Source organism: Schistocerca americana, unplaced genomic scaffold (assembly GCF_021461395.2).
Source record: "Schistocerca americana isolate TAMUIC-IGC-003095 unplaced genomic scaffold, iqSchAmer2.1 HiC_scaffold_31, whole genome shotgun sequence".
Classification (NCBI taxonomy): Eukaryota; Metazoa; Arthropoda; class Insecta; order Orthoptera; family Acrididae; genus Schistocerca; species Schistocerca americana.
The window spans coordinates 4,071,689-4,088,109 of record NW_025726027.1 but is presented as its reverse complement, the minus strand read 5'-3'; positions in this window follow the sequence as shown (position 1 = coordinate 4,088,109).

Here is a 16,421-nt window from a genome sequence, read left to right as displayed (position 1 = left end):
AGGGCAATACTACGGTAGCTACTTGGGCTCGAGCGGTCTTTCCCAGGTTTTAAAAAAGGGATTAAAACTGCCTCACGCCACGCGTCAGGAAAGTGACCCGACGCCCAAATGGCATTAAAAAGTGCGAGGAGGATTTCTTTGTTGCGCATTGTGAGGTGCCATAGCATACTGTAATGGATCCTGTCGTGACCAGGGGAAGTGTCACGAGCTCCAGACAATGCAGAATCCAGCTCCCACATAGAAAAAGGGCAGTTGTAAACTTCACGAGAGGTGGGCTGGAAGTTCAGACTACACCTCTCAGCAACCGCTCTATGGCGCTGGAAACCTGGATCCTGACTGGTTGTGGCAGTAACTGTCGCAAAATATGCTGCCATAGTCTGGGCAATGTCTCGCAGATCTGTGTGGAGAGTGCCGTTATTCATTACAGCAGCTATGGGGCACCTCCCTCCTCTGCCAGAAATTCTCCTAATGGTCTCCCACACAGTGGAACTTTTGGTGGAACGATTAATGGTGTTCAGGAACTTTTGCCACGACCTCTTCTTGCTCTCACGAATAATGCGGCGACATCTCGCCCTCGCCACCCGAAAGGCTGCAAGATTCTCAGCAGTCGGCCGACACTTGAACCGCCGCAGAGCCGCACGCCTGGTCCTGATTGCAGAGCGGCATTCGTCACTCCACCAAGGCACAGGTGGCCTTTTCCGGTGGCCTGTGGACTGTGGAATGGATGCCGCAGCGGCATGGTGGACCGTTTTGGTAATATGATCCACCCACACCTCAACATTCGCACAGTGTTCGAATTGGGCCAACTGGCTATAAAGTGTCCAGTCAGCTCCACTGATTACCCATCGTGGTGGTCTCCTTTCGGGGCCCACGCCATCTGGCAGGTGAATCCAGATTGGGAAATGATCACTGCCGTGCAAGTCAGCGACCACTTCCCAGTGAGCATTAGCGGCAAGAGCTGGAGAGCAAAGCGAGAGATCAATGGCAGAGAACGACCCAGTCGCCGTGCAGAAATGAGTACTCTGTCCTCCATTGAGCAAGTAGGCGCAGGATGACAGGAGAAGCCTCTCAATTGCTCTACCCCTGGGACAGGTAATTGCAGAGCCCCAAAGCACATTGTGGGCATTAAAATCACCACAAATAATGAATGGCTGGGGGAGCTGTGTAAGAAGGTCGGTGAGGGCCGCTTCATCAAGAGCATCATGTGGGGGCAAGTAAAGTGAACATACAGTCAATGTATGACGCACGTGCACGGACACAGCGACGGCCTGTAGAGTCGTCGTAAGTGAGAGAGGCGAGGAATGGCAGTCCGTCCTGACGAAAATACCTACGCCTCCTCTAGCTCTCTCTCCACGCAGGTCGTCCTTTTTGTGGAGTGTATAGCCTCGTATCTCAGGGGAGTATGATGGATGGAAATACGTCTCCTGGAGACAGAGACACAGTGGTCTACCCTGAGAAAGTAGACGAAGTTCCTCCACATGCGTCCTGAACCCTTGCAAGTTCCACTGGAGTATGGGAGCCATCTATGTTGGGGGTAGCACCTTCATCCTGTCTCTCCGACGGGGTGGGGAGACCGCAGCAGGTGGAGGGGCAGGCGTGGGACGAGATGATTGCCCCACACATACATCGTACTCCATCAACTCTGGGGAAGAGTCAGATGAAGCCTCGCGTAAAACAACATCCGCATGGTCAGATGGTTTACCACGGGATTTGACCCGCTGTTGCTGCTGCACAGTAGCTTTCTGTGGCTTGGAGGACTTTGGGGGAGCGGATGTGGGAGTGGTAAGAGGCGCACTGGGCTTGGGGACAACCTCAGCTGTTGGAGGTGGGAGGGGCTGGACCAAGTCCGCCACTGTACTTTTGTCTGCCGTTGGAGTAGGGGCTACTGGCTCTGGAACACTGGCTGCGTTGCAAGTGCACTGACAGCTACAGGTGTTAGTGCCAACACTCACCACCTCAGTCTGCGTTGAGGCATCGACTTTTGGAGTAGGCTTCTGTACCAGGGATGCAAAAGATGTAGCAAATGTGGGAGGTTGCATCGACTTATAAATCTTCTTGGCCTCACCATAGGGGATACGCTTGGTTGTTTTTATTTCCTGGACCTTGCGTTCCTCTAAAAATATGTGGCAGTCCCTACTCCAAACAGGGTGGTTCCCAGAGCAATTAAGACATTAAGCCGGAGACGAGCAACCAACTCCTTCATGAGCAGCCTGACCACAGTTTCCACAAGTCGCATCGCCTTTACAGCCTAAGGTGGTATGCCCAAAACGCTGGCATTTGAAACAGCGCATTGGGGCCGGGAAATAAGGCCTCACACTAAGGCGAAGGAAGCCAGCTTTAACATGTTCAGGAAGTGTTGTGCTATTGAAGGTCAGAATAAAGGAGTCGGATTTGACAAGAGTGCCATCAACCCTCTTCATGATGTGTTGGACATCAACGATACCTTCCGGAGCCCACTCACGTTGCAGTTCTTCCTTGGGAATATCAGCTAGATACTGGCATGTCACAACACCTTTGCTATAGTTCAAGGTGCTGTGCAGTTCGGTGTCTATGGCATACTCTCCAAGGCATTTAGCAGATTGGAGGTTAGTTGCTTGATGGGAAGTGGAAGTTTCCACTAGCAAGGTCCCATTACGTAAGCGCTTCACCGATTTTAAGGAGCCACAGATTCCCTCCAATCCCTTTTGTATATAGAAGGGCGAAACCTTCTCGAAACTACCCTCCTTCCGTTTCACAATGAGAAACACATTCGGATTACCAGAATGCATTCTGTTACCTAAGACAGGACTTTTCAAAGAAGCGCCGGAGTCAGGGGGACTGACTGCACGGGCCCTCTTAAGAGACTCGGTGTTAGAACCTTCCAGCAGCCAACCCTTTCAGCTGGGAGGAAGAAAAGAGAATTTCGAAGGATCCATCTCGGTCCCACGAGCAGCTAGGGAACTAGAAGTCCACCTAGACAGAGCCCCGCGTGCCTAGGTAAGCCTTATACAACTGAGGTGCGGCAGGTTCCCCAGAGGTTGCCCGCTATCGACTGTTCCACCTCAACAGCCATGCATCTCATCAGCGGGCAGCACACCTTGAGATTGAGGGTTTTTTTATAGAGGTTTATTCCATCCTCGCGATCCGGGCGGTCAAGCCAAGATCCCCATTCCCTGAGACACACAACATTCCACCGCCGCGCCGCACGGTGGTCGTTGAAGTATGCTTAGAGGTTACGGTGACAGGGGACTGGCGGCGCTTACCAGTCCCCAGCTCAGGAACCCCGGGGTCGCCAAGCCTGTACCCAGAAAACGAATGCTGAGCCCCTGGGGGCTGATCCTGAAAGGTCGCCCTGGAAGAGAAGAGCCCCCAGTCAGCCTTGGAGATGGTCCAACTAGAGGAGCACGGAGAGGGGGTATGCTGCAGGAGATGGATAACACACGGGAAGTGGTCGCTCGAATATGTATCAGAAAGTGCATACCACTCAAACCGGAGTGCAAGTTGGGGAGTACATATAGAGAGGTCTAAATGGGAATAGGTGTGAGATGTGTCCGAAAGAAAAGTAGGGGCGCCAGTATTGAGGCAGACAAGAGTGAGCTGGTTGAAAAGGTCTGCTAACAGGGAGCCCCTCGGGCAGGATGCTGGAGAGCCCCAAAGGGGATGGTGGGCATTGAAGTCTCCAGTTAACAAAAATGGTGCAGGTAGCTGAGCAATAAGTTGCATCATGTCTGCCCTGGTAACGGCAGATGACGATGGAGTGTAAACGGTACAAATGGAAAATGTAAAAGTGGGAAGAGTAATGCGGATGGCAACTGCCTGCAGGCCAGTGTGCAACGTGATGGGATCATAGTAAATATCATCCCGGACCAGCAACATAACCCCTCCATGAGCTGGGATACCTACCACAGAGGGTAGGTCAAAACGCACAGAGGTGTAGTGTGCCAAGGCAATGTGATCGCATGGGCGTAGCTTCAATTTCTGGAGGGCTACGACTAGCAGACGGTGCAAGCGGAGCAGCAACTTCAGGTCCTCTCGGTTGGAGCGAATGCTGCGAATATTCCAGTGAATAAGTGCCATCGTAAGAAGAAAGGAAAATGAAAGAAGGGGTCACCTCGAAGGCCACTGAGGGCCTGGCATCGAGCGAGCACCGCCGCCGCTATCAGTAGGCGGACAGTCATCGTCCATTGGGTCTATAGGTTCATCGGCCATCTTGGGAGGATGGCCGGGAGGGGGAGCTTCCTCCGCCGGTGAACGGCCAGATGTTCAGCTACCAGCGGTGCGGCCAGGCGAAACGGATGACGGCCTGGGGCGGCAACCGCTGGGTGGCGCAGGAGAAGAAACGCGCCGTGGCGAAGAAGGACAACTGTGCTTCCTATGAGCCTTCTTTGAAGGACGTTTGGTGGAAGTACCGGTCGAAGGCTGGGAGGTCGAAGTACGTATGAAGTCTGCACGGGACGGTTCCTTCTTGAAGGTCCGTGCATCTGACTTCTGGGTCTTCCTCTTAGCAGAAGCTGATGAAGTGGCTGTGCTGAAGGACAGATCGCATGTCTGGGTTACCACCTCCCTGGTAGTCCGAGGAGAGGCGAGGATAGTACTCTATTTCCCTTACTATCTACCCCTGATGAAGAAAAACTGTAAGGAGCTGCAGAAAGCACCACTTCTAACATTCACCATCTGTAGACATAGTTAGCGCACACCTGTACATGTCTCCCTTTCTTTCTACCCTTGATGTAGAAGAACTGTAAGGATCCTCAGAAAGCACCATTTCCAACATTCACCATCTGTAGACATACATAGCGCACAGCTGTACATGTCTACCTTTCATTCTACGCCAGATGCAGGAGAACTGTAAGGAACTGCACAAAGCTTTCTTACCAACATTCACCATCTGTGGGTATACATACCGCACAGCTGTACATGTCTCCCTTACTTTCTACCCTAGGTGAAGAAGAACTGTAATTAGCTGCAGGAAGCACCATTTCCAACATTCGCCATGTGTAGACATACATAGTGCACAGCTGTACATCTCTTCCTTTCTTTCCACCTTAGATGCAGGAGAACTGTAAGGGTCTGCAGATAGCATTCTTACCAACATTCACCATCTGTGGACACAAATAGTGCACTGCTGAGTATGTCTAATTTACTTTCAATCCTAGGCGAATAAGAACTGTAAGGAGCCTAAGAAAGCACCATTTTCCAACATTCACCATCCGTAGACATAGTTAGCACACAGGCGTAAATATCTCCATTACTTTCTACCCTACGTGAAGAAGAACTGTAAGGAGCTGGAGAAAGCACCATTTTCAACATTCACTATCTCTAGACATAGTTAGCGCACTGATGTACATGTCTCAATTACTCTCTACCCTAAATGAAGAAGAATGGTAAGGACTTGCAGAAAGCTTTCCTACCAACATTCACCATCTGTTGACGTAAATAGTGCACTGCTGAGTATGCCCCCTGTACTCTCATTCCTAGGCGAAAAAAAAAAAAAAAAACTGTAAGGAACCTCAGAAAGCACTGTTTTCAACATTCACAATCCGTAGACATTGTTAGCGCACAGATGTACGTATCTCCATTACTTTCTACCCTAGGTGAAGAAGAACTGTAAGGAGCTGCAAAAAGCACCATTTCCAACATTCACTATCTCTAGACATAGTTAGCGCAGAGTTGTACATGTCTGTCTTACTTTACACCCTAAGTGAAAAAGAACTGTATGGAGCTGCAGAAAACTTTCTTACAAACATTCACCATCTGTGGACATAAACATTGCACTGCTGAGTATGTCTCCTTTACTTTCTATCCTAGGCAAAAAAGAACTGTAAGGAGACTCAGAAGCACCATTTCCAACATTCACCATCTCTAGTCATAGGTAACGCACTGCTGTACATGTCTAACTTACTTTTTAAACGAGGTGAAGACGAACTGTAAGGAGCTGCAGAAAGCAACATTTCCAACATTCACCATCTGTAGACATAGTTATCGCACACCTGTACATGTCTCCCTTACTCTCTACCATAGGTGAAGGGGAATTGTAAGGAGCTGCAGAAAGCAACATTTCCAACATTCACCATCTCTAGACACAGGTAGCGCACAGCTGTACATGTCTCCCTTACTTTCTACCCTATGTGAAGGAGAACTGTAAGGAGCTGCAGATAGCTATCTTACCAACATTCACCATCTGTGGACATAAATAGTGCACTGCTGAGTATGTCTCGTTTACATCCTATCCTAGGCGAAAAAGAACGGTAAGGAGCCTCAGAAAGCATCGTTTCCACCATTCACCATCCGTAGACTTTGTTAGCGCACAGCTGTACATGTCTCCCTTACTTCGTACCCTAGGTGAAGAAGAGCTGTAAGTAGCTGCAGAAAGCACCATTTCTAAAATTAATTATCCGTTGACATACATAACGCACAGCTGTACATATCTCCCCTACTTTGTAACCTAGGTAAAGAAGAAGAGAAAGGAGCTGCTGAAAGCACCCTTTCCAACATTCACCATCTGTAGACTTAATTAGCTCACACCTGTACATGTCTCCCTTACTTTCTACGCTACATGGAGAGGAACAGTATGGAGCTGCAGAAGGCTTTCTTATCAACATTCAATTTCTATGGACATGGATAGTTCATTGCTGAGTATGTCACATTTACTTTATATCATATGCGAAAAAGAAACGTAACGAACTACAGAAAGCACCATTTCCAACATCCACCATCTTCAGACGTTGTCAGTGCACATCTGTACATGTCTCCCTTACTTTCTACCCTTTATGAAGAAGAACTGTAAGGAGCCTCAGAAAGCACTATTTCCAACATTCACCATCAGTAGACATTACTAGCGCACAGCTGTACATGTCTCCCTTCCTTTCTACCCTAGGTGAAGGAAGACTGTAAGGAGCCTAAGAAAGAACCATTTCCTACATTCACCTTCTCTAGACATAGTTAGCGCACGCCTGACCTTGCCTCCCTTACTTTCTAAGCTCGATGAAAAAGAAGTGTAAGGAGCCTCAGAATGCACCATTTCCAATATACACCATCTGTAGACAATACTAGCGCACAGCTGTACATGTCTACCTTCCTTTCTACCCTAGGTGAAGGAGGACTGTAAGGAGCCTCAGAAGGCACCATTTCCTACATTCACCTTCTCTAGACATGGTTAGCGCACACCTGAACTTGCCTCCCTTACTATCTATGCTTGATGAAGAAGAAGTGTAAGGAGCCTCAGAATGCACCATTTCCAATATACACCATCTGTAGACAATACTAGCGCACAGCTGTAGATGTCTCCCTTCCTTTCTACCCTAGGTGAACGAGGACTGTAAGAAACCTCAGAAAACACCATTTCCTACATTCACCTTCTCTAGACATAGTTAGCGCACACCTGCCCTTGCCTCCCTTACTTTCTACGCTTGATGAAGAAGAACTGTAAGGATCCTCAGAAAGCACCATTTCCAATATTCACCATCTGTAGACATTACTAGCGCACAGCTGTAGATGTCTCACTTCCTTTCTACCCTAGGTGAAGGAGGACTGTAAGGAGCCTCAGAAAGCACCATTTCCAACATTCACCTTCTCTAGACATAGTTTGCGCACACCTGACCTTGCCTCCCTTACTTTCTACGCTTGATGAAGAAGAACTGTAAGGAGCCTTAGAGAGCACCATTTCCAACATTCACCATCTGTAGACATTACTAGCGCACAGCTGTAGATGTCTCCCTTCCTTTCTACCCTAGGTGAAGGAGGACTGTAAGAAGCCTCAGAAAGCACCATTTCCAACATTCACCATCTGTAGACATTACTAGCGCACAGCTGTACATCTCTCCCTTCCTTTCTACCCTAGGTGAAGGAGCACTGTAAGGACCCTCAGAAAGAACCATTCCCTACTTTCACCTTCTCTAGACATATTTAGAGCACACCTCACCTTGCCTCCCTTACTTTCTACGCTTGATGAAGAAGAACTGTAAGGAGCCTCAGAAAGCACCATTTCCAACCTTGACTATCTGCAGACATTACTAGTGCACAGCTGTACATGTCTCCCTTATTTTCCACCCTAGGTGAAGGAGGAATGTAAGGAGTATCAGAAAGCACCATTTCCAACATTCACCATCTGTAGACATAGTTAGTGCACACCTGACCTTGCCTCCCTTACTTTCTACACTTGATGAAGAAGAACTGTAAGGAGCCTCAGGAAGCTCCATTTCCAACATTCACCGTCTGTAGACATTACTAGCTCACAGCTGTACGTGTCTCCCTTCCTTTCTACCCTAGGTGAAGGAGGACTGTAAGGAGCTGCGGAAAGCACCATTTCCAACATTCACCATCTGTAGACATAGTTAGCGCACACCTGAACTTGCCTCCCTTACTTTCTATGCTTGATAAAGAAGAACTGTAAGGAGCCTCAGAAAGCACCATTTCCAACCTTGACTATCTGCAGACATTACTAGTGCACAGCTGTACATGTCTCCCTTATTTTCCACCCTAGGTGAAGGAGGAATGTAAGGAGTATCAGAAAGCACCATTTCCAACATTCACCATCTGTAGACATAGTTAGCGCACACCTGAACTTGCCTCCCTTACTTTCTACGCTTGATGAAGAAGAACTGTAAGGAGCCTCAGAAAGCACCATTTCCAACCTTGACTATCTGCAGACATTACTAGTGCACAGCTGTACATGTCTCCCTTATTTTCCACCCTAGGTGAAGGAGGAATGTAAGGAGCCTCAGAAAGCACCATTTCCAACATTCACCATCTGTAGACATAGTTAGCGCACACCTGAACTTGCCTCCCTTACTTTCTACGCTTGATGAAGAAGAACTGTAAGGAGCCTCAGAAAGCACCATTTACAACATCCACCATCTTTAGACATTACTTGCGCACAGCTATACATGTCTCCCTTCCTTTCTACCCTAGGTGAAGGAGGACTGCAAGGAGCCTCAGAAAATACCATTTCCTACATTCACCTTCTCTAGTCATAGATAGCGCACACCTGACATTGCCTCCCTTACTTTCTACGCTTGATGAAGAAGAACTGTAAAGAGCCTCAAAAAGCACCATTTCCAACATTCACCATCTGTAGACACAGTTAGCGCACATCTGACCTTGCCTCCCTTACTTTCTACGCTTGATGAAGAAGAACTGTAAGGAGTATCAGAAAGCACCATTTCCAACATTCACCATCTGTAGACATTACTAGCGCACAGCTGTACATGTCTCCCTTCCTTGCTACCCTAGGTGAAGGAGGACTGTAAGGAGCTGCGTAAAGCACCATTTGCAACATTCACCATGTCTAGACATAGTTAGCGCACACCTGACCTCGCCTCCCTTACTTTCTACGCTTGATGAAGAAGATCTGTAAGGAGCTTAAGAAAGCACCATTTGCAACATTCACCATCTGTAGACATTACTAGCGCACAGCTGTACATGTCTCCCTTCCTTTCTACCCTAGGTGAAGGAGGACTGTAAGGAGCTGCAGAAAGCACCATTTCCAACATTCACCATCTTTAGACATTACTAGCCCACACCTGACCATGCCTCCCTTACTTTCTACGCTTGATAAAGAAGAACTGTAAGGAGCCTCAGAAAGCACCATTTCCAACATCCACCATCTTTGGACATTACTAGCGCACAGCTATACATGTCTCCCTTCCTTTTTTACCCTAGGTGAAGGAGGACTGTAAGGAGCTGCAGAAAGCACCATTTACAACATTCACCATCTGTAGACATAGCGCACACCTGACCTTGCCTCCCTCTCTTCCTACGCTTGATGAAGAAGAACTGTATGGATCCTCTGAAAGCACCATTTCCAATACTCAACATCTGAAGACATTACTAGCGCACAGCTGTACATGTATCCCTTCCTTTCTACCCTAGGTGAAGGAGGACTGTAAGTAGCCTAAGAAGGCACCATTTCCTACATTCACCTTCTCTAGACATGGTTAGCGCACACCTGAACTTGCCTCCCTTACTTTCTATGCTTGATGAAGAAGAACTGTAAGGAGCCTCAGAAAGCACCATTTCCAACATTCACTATCTGTAGACATTACTAGCACACAGCTGTATATGTCTCCCTTCACTTCTACCCTAGGTGAAGGAGGACTGTAACGAGCTGCGGAAAGCACCATTTCCAACATTCACAATCTTTAGACATTACTAGCCCACACCTGACCATGCCTTCCTTACTTTCTACGCTTGATGAAGAAGAACTGTATGGAGCCTCAGAAAGCACCATTTCCAACATCCAACATCTTTAGACATTGCTAGCGCACAGCTATACATGTCTCCCTTCCTTTCTACCCTAGGTGATGGAGGACTGTAAGGAGCCTCAGAAAGCACCATTTTCAACATTCACCTTCTCTAGCCATAGTTAACGCCCACCTGACCTTGCCTCCCTTACTTTCTACGCTTGATGAGGAATAACAAAGGAGCCTCAGAAACCACCATTTCCAAAATTCACCATCTGTAGACATTACAAGCGCACAGCTGTACTTGTCTCCCTTACATTCTACCCTATGCGAAGGAGGACTGTAAGGACCCTCAGATAGCACCATATCCTACATTCACCTTAACTAGACATAGTTTGCGCACACCTGACCTATCCACTCTTACTTTCTATGCTTGATGAAGAAGAACTGTAAGGAGCCTCAGAATGCACCATTTACAACATTCACCATCCGTAGACATTACTAGTGCTCAGTTGTACACTTCTCCCTTCCTTTCCACCCTAGGTGAAGGAGGACTGTAAGGAACCTCAGAAAGCACCATTTCCCTCATTATCCTTCTCTAGACATAGTTAGCGCACAGCTGACCTCGCCTCCCTCACTTTCTACTCTTGATGAAGAAGAACTGTAAGGAGCCTCAGAATGCACCTTTTCCAACATTCACCAACTGTAGAAATTACTAGCGCACAGCTGTACGTGTCTCCCTTCCCCTCTACCCTACGTGAAGGAGGACTGTAAGGAGCATCAGAAAGCACCATTTCCAACTTTCAGCTTCTGTAGACATTACTAGCGCACAGCTGTACATGTCTCCCTTTCTTTCTACCTTAGGTGAAGGAGAACTGTAAGGAGCCTCAGAAAGCACGATTTTCTACATTTACCTTCTCTAGACATAGTTAGCGTACACCTGACCTTGCCTCCCTTACTTTCTACGCTTGATGAAGAAGAACTGTAAGGAGCCTCAGAAAGCACCATTTCCAACATTCACCATCTGTAGACATTACTAGCGCACAGCTGTACATGTCTCCCTTCCTTTCTACCCTAGGTGAAGGAGGACTGTAAGAAGCTGCGGTAAGCACCATTTCCAACATTAACCATCTGTAGACATAGTTAGCGCACACCTGACCTTGCCTCCCTCACTTTCTACGCTTGATGAAGAAGAACTATAAGGAGCCTTAGAAAGCACGATTTCCTACATTCACCATCTGGAGACAGTTAGCGCACACCTGACCTTGCCTCCATTACTTTCTATGCTTGATGAAGTAGAACTGTAAGGAGCCTCAGAAAGCACCATATCCAACATTCACCATTTGTAGACATTACTAGCGCACAGATGTACATGTCTCCCTTCCTTTCTACCCTAGGTGAAGGAGGACAGTTAAGAGCTGCGGACAGCACCATTTCCAACATTCACCATCTCTAGACATTGTTAGCGCACACCTGACCTTGCCTCCCTTACTGTCTACGCTTGAGGAAGAAGAACTGTAAGGAGCCTCAGAAAGCACCATTTCCAACATTCACCATCTGGAGACATTACTAGCGCATAGCTGTACATGTCTCCCATCCTTTCTACCCTAGGTGAATGAGGACTGTAAGGAGCTGCGGAAAGCACCATTTCCAACATTCACCATCTCTAGACATAGTCAGGGCACACCTGACCTTGCTTCCCCTACTTTCTACACTTGATGAAGAAGAACTGTAAGGAGCCTCAGAAAGCACTATTTCCAACATTCACAGTCTCTAGGCATAGTTAGCGCACACCTGACCTTGCCTCCGTTACTTTCTACGCTTGATGATGAAGAACTGTAAGGAGCCTCAGAAAGCACCATTTCCAACTTTCACCATCTGTAGACATTACTAGGGCACAGCTGTACATGTCTCCCTTCCTTTCTACTCTAGGTGAAGGAGGACTGTAAGGAGCCTCAGAATGCACCATTTCCAACATTCACCATCTGTAGACATTACTAGTGCACAGCTGTAAATTTCTCCCTTCCTTTCTACCCTAGGTGGAGGAGGACTGTAAGGAGCCTCAGAAAGCACCATCTCTTACATTCACCTTCTCTAGACATAGTTAGCACACTCCTGACCTTGCCTTTCTTCCTTTCTACGCTTGATGAAGAGAACTGTAAGAAGCCTCAGAAAGCACTATTTCCCAGATTCACCATCTGTAGACATTACTAGCGCACAGCTGTACATGTCTCCCTTCCTTTCTACTCTAGGTGAAGGAGGACTGTAAGGAGCCTCAGAAAGCACCATTTCCAACATCCACCATCTTTAGACATTACTAGTGCACAGCTGTACATGTGTCCCTTCCTTTCTACCCTAGGTGAAGGAGGACTGTAAGGAGCTTCAGAAAGCACCACTTCCAACATTCACTATCTGTAGACATTACTAACGCACAGCTGTACATGTCTCCCTTCCTTTCTACCCTAGGTGAATGAGGACTGTAAGCAGCCTCAGAAAGCACCATTTCCTACATTCACAATCTGTAGACATTACTAGCGCACAGCAGTACGTGTCTCCCTTCCTTTCTACCCTAGGTGAAGGAGGACTGTAAAGAGCTGTGGATAGCACCATTTCCAACATTCACCACCTTTAGGCATAGTTAGCGCACACCTGACCTTGCCTCCCTTACCTTCTACGCTTGATGAAGAAGAACTGTAAGGAACCTCAGAAAGCACCAAATCCAACATTCACCACCTGTAGACATTACTAGTGCACAGCTGCACACGTCTCCCTTCTTTTCTACCCTAGGTGAAGGAGGACTGTAAGGAGCTGTGGGAAGCACCATTTCCAACATTCACCATCTCTAGACATAGTTAGCACACACCTGACTTTGCCTCCCTTACTTTCTACGCTTGATGAAGAAGAACTGTAAGGAGCCTCAGAAAGCACCATTTCCAACATTCACCATCTTTAGACATTACTAGTGCACAGCTGTACATGTGTCCCTTCCTTTCTAGCCTAGGTGACGGAGGATTGTAAGGAGCCTCAGAAAGTACCATTTCCTACATTCACTTTCTCTAGACATAGTTAGCACACACCTGACCTTGCCTCCCTTACTTTCTACGCATGATGAAGAGAACTGTAAGAAGCCTCAGAAAGCACCATTTCCAACATTCACCATCTGTAGACATTACTAGTGCACAGCTGTACATTTCTCCCCTCCTTTCTACCCTAGGTGAAGGAGGACTGTAGGGAGCCACAGAAAGCACCATTTCCAACATTCACCATCTTTAGACATTACTAGTGCACAGCTGTACATTTCTCCGTTCCTTTCTACCCTAGGTGGAGGAGGACTGTAGAGAGCCTCAGAAAGCACCATTTCCTACTTTCACCTTCTCTAGTCATAGTTAGCGCACACCTCACCTTGCCTCCATTACTTTCTACGCTTTATTAAGAGAACTGTAAGAAGCCTCAGAAAGCTCATTTCCTACATTCACCATCTGTAGCCATTACTAGCCCACAGCTGTACATGTCTCCCATCCTTTCTACCCTACGTGAAGGAGGACTGTAAGGAGCTGCGGAAGCCACCATTTCCAACATTCACCATCTGTAGACATAGTTAGCGCACACCTGACCTTGCCTCCCTTACTTTCTGTGCCGGATGAAGAAGAACTGTAAGGAGCCTCAGAAAGAACCATTTCCTACATTCACCATCTATAGAGATAGTTAGCGCACACCTGACCTTGCCTCCCTTACTTTCTATGCCTGATGAAGAAGAACTGTAAGGAGCCTCAGAAAGAACCATTTCCTACATTCACCATCTATAGAGATAGTTAGCGCACACCTGACCTTGCCTCCCTTACTTTCTACGCTTGATGAAGAAGAACAGTAAAGAGCCTCAGAAAGCACCATGTCCTACATTCACCATATGTAGACATTACTAGCGCACAGCTGTACATTTCTCCCTTCCTTTCTACCCAAGGTGAAGGAGGACTGTAAGGAGCCTCAAAAAGCACCATTTCCAACATTCACCATCTCTAGACATAGTTAGCGCACACCTTACCATGCCTCCCTTACTTTCTACGCTTGATGAAGAAGAACTGTAAGGAGCCTCAGAAAGCACCATTTCCAACATTCACCATCTGTAGACATTATTAGCGCAACCCTGACCTTGCCTCCCTTACTTTCTACGCTTGATGAAGAAGAACAGTAAAGAGCCTCAGAAAGCACCATTTCCAACATTCACCATCTCTAGACATAGTTAGCACAGACCTAACCTTGGTTCCCTTACTTTCTACGCTTGATGAAGAAGAACTGTAAGGAGCCCCAGAAAGCACCATTTCCAACATTCACTATTTGTAGACATTACTAGCACACAACTGTACATGTCTCCCTTCCTTTCTACCCTAGGTGAAGGAGGACTGTAAGGAGCATCAGAAAGCACCACTTCCTACATTCACCATCTGTAGACATTACTAGTGCACAGCTGTACATGTCTCCCTTCCTTTCAACCCTAGGTGAAGGAGGACTGTAAGGCGCCTCAGAAAGAACTATTTCCAACATTCACCATCTGTAGATATTACTACCGCATAGCTTGGCATGTCTCCCTTCCTTTCTACCCTAGGTGAAGTAGGACTGTAGGGAGCCTCAGAAAGCACCATTGCTTACATTCACCTTCTCTAGACATAGTTAGCGCACACCTGACCTTGCCTACCTTACTTTCTACGCTTCATGAAGAAGAACTGTAAGGAGCCTTTAGAAAGCACCATTTCCAACGTTCACTATCTGTAGACATTACTAGCACACAGCTGTACATGTCTCCCTTCCTTTCTACTCTAGTTGAAGGAGGACTGTAAGGTGCCTCAGAAAGCACCATTTCCTACATTCACCATCTCTAGACATAGTTAGCGCACACCTGGCCATGCCTCCCTTACTTTCTACCCTTGATGAAGAAGAACTGTAAGGAGCCTCAGAAAGCACCATTTCCAACATTCACCATCTGTAGACGTTGTTAGCGCACAGAAGTACATGTCTCCCTTACTTTCTACCCTAGGTGAGGGAGGACTGTAAGGAGCTGTGGAAAGGACCATTTCCAACGTTCACCATCTGTAGACATATATAGCGCACATCTGACCATGTCTTCCTTACTTTCTACGCCTGATGAAGGAAAACTGTAAGGAGCCTCAGAAAGCACCATTTCCAACATTCACCATCTGTAGACATTACTAGCGCACAGCTGTACATGTCTCCCTTCCTTTCTACCGTAGGTGAAGGAGGACTGTATGGACCTGCGGAAAGCACCATTTCCAACATTCACCATCTGTAGACATAGTTAGCGCAAACCTGCCCTTCCCCCCCTCACTTTCTATGCTTGATGAAGAAGAATTGTAAGGAGCCTCAGAAAGCAACATTTCCAACATTCACCATCTGTAGACATTACTAGCGCACAGCTGTACATGTCTCCCTTCCTTTCTACCCTAGGTGAAGAAGAACTGTAAGGAGAATCAGAAAGAACCATTTCCAACATTCACCATCTGTAGACATAGTTAGCGCACACTTGACCATGCCGCCCTTACTTTCTATGCTTGATGAAGAAGAACTGTAAGGAGCCTCAGAAAGCACCATTTCCAACATTCACCATCTGTAGACATTACTAGCGCACAGCTGTATATGTCTCCCTTCCTTTCTACCCTAGGTGAAGGAGGACTGTAAGGAGCATCAGAAAGCACCATTTCCAACATTCACCATCTGTAGACATAGTTAGTGCACACTTGACCTTGCCGCCCTTACTTTCTACGCTTGGTTTAAGAAGAACTGTAAGGAGCCTCAGAATGCACCATTTCCAACATTCACCATCTGTAGACACTACTAGCACACAGCTGTATATGTCTCCCGTCCTTTCTCCCCTTGGTGAAGGAGGACTGTAAGGAGCCTCAGAAAGCACCATTTCCAACATTAACCTTCTGTAGACATAGTTAGCACACACCTGACCTTGCCTCCCTTACTTTCTAAGCTTGATGTAGAAGAACTGTAAGGAGCCTCAGAGAGCACCATTTCCAACATTCACCATCTGTAGACATTACTAGTGCACAGCTGAACATGTCTCCCTTCCTTTCTACCCTAGGTGAAGGAGGACTGTAAGGAGCTGCGGAAAGCACTATTTCCAACATTCACCATCTCTAGACATAGTTAGCGCACACCTGACTTTGCCTCCCTTACTTTCTACGCTTGATGACGAAGAACTGTAAGGAGCCTCGGAAAGCACCATTTCAAACATTCACC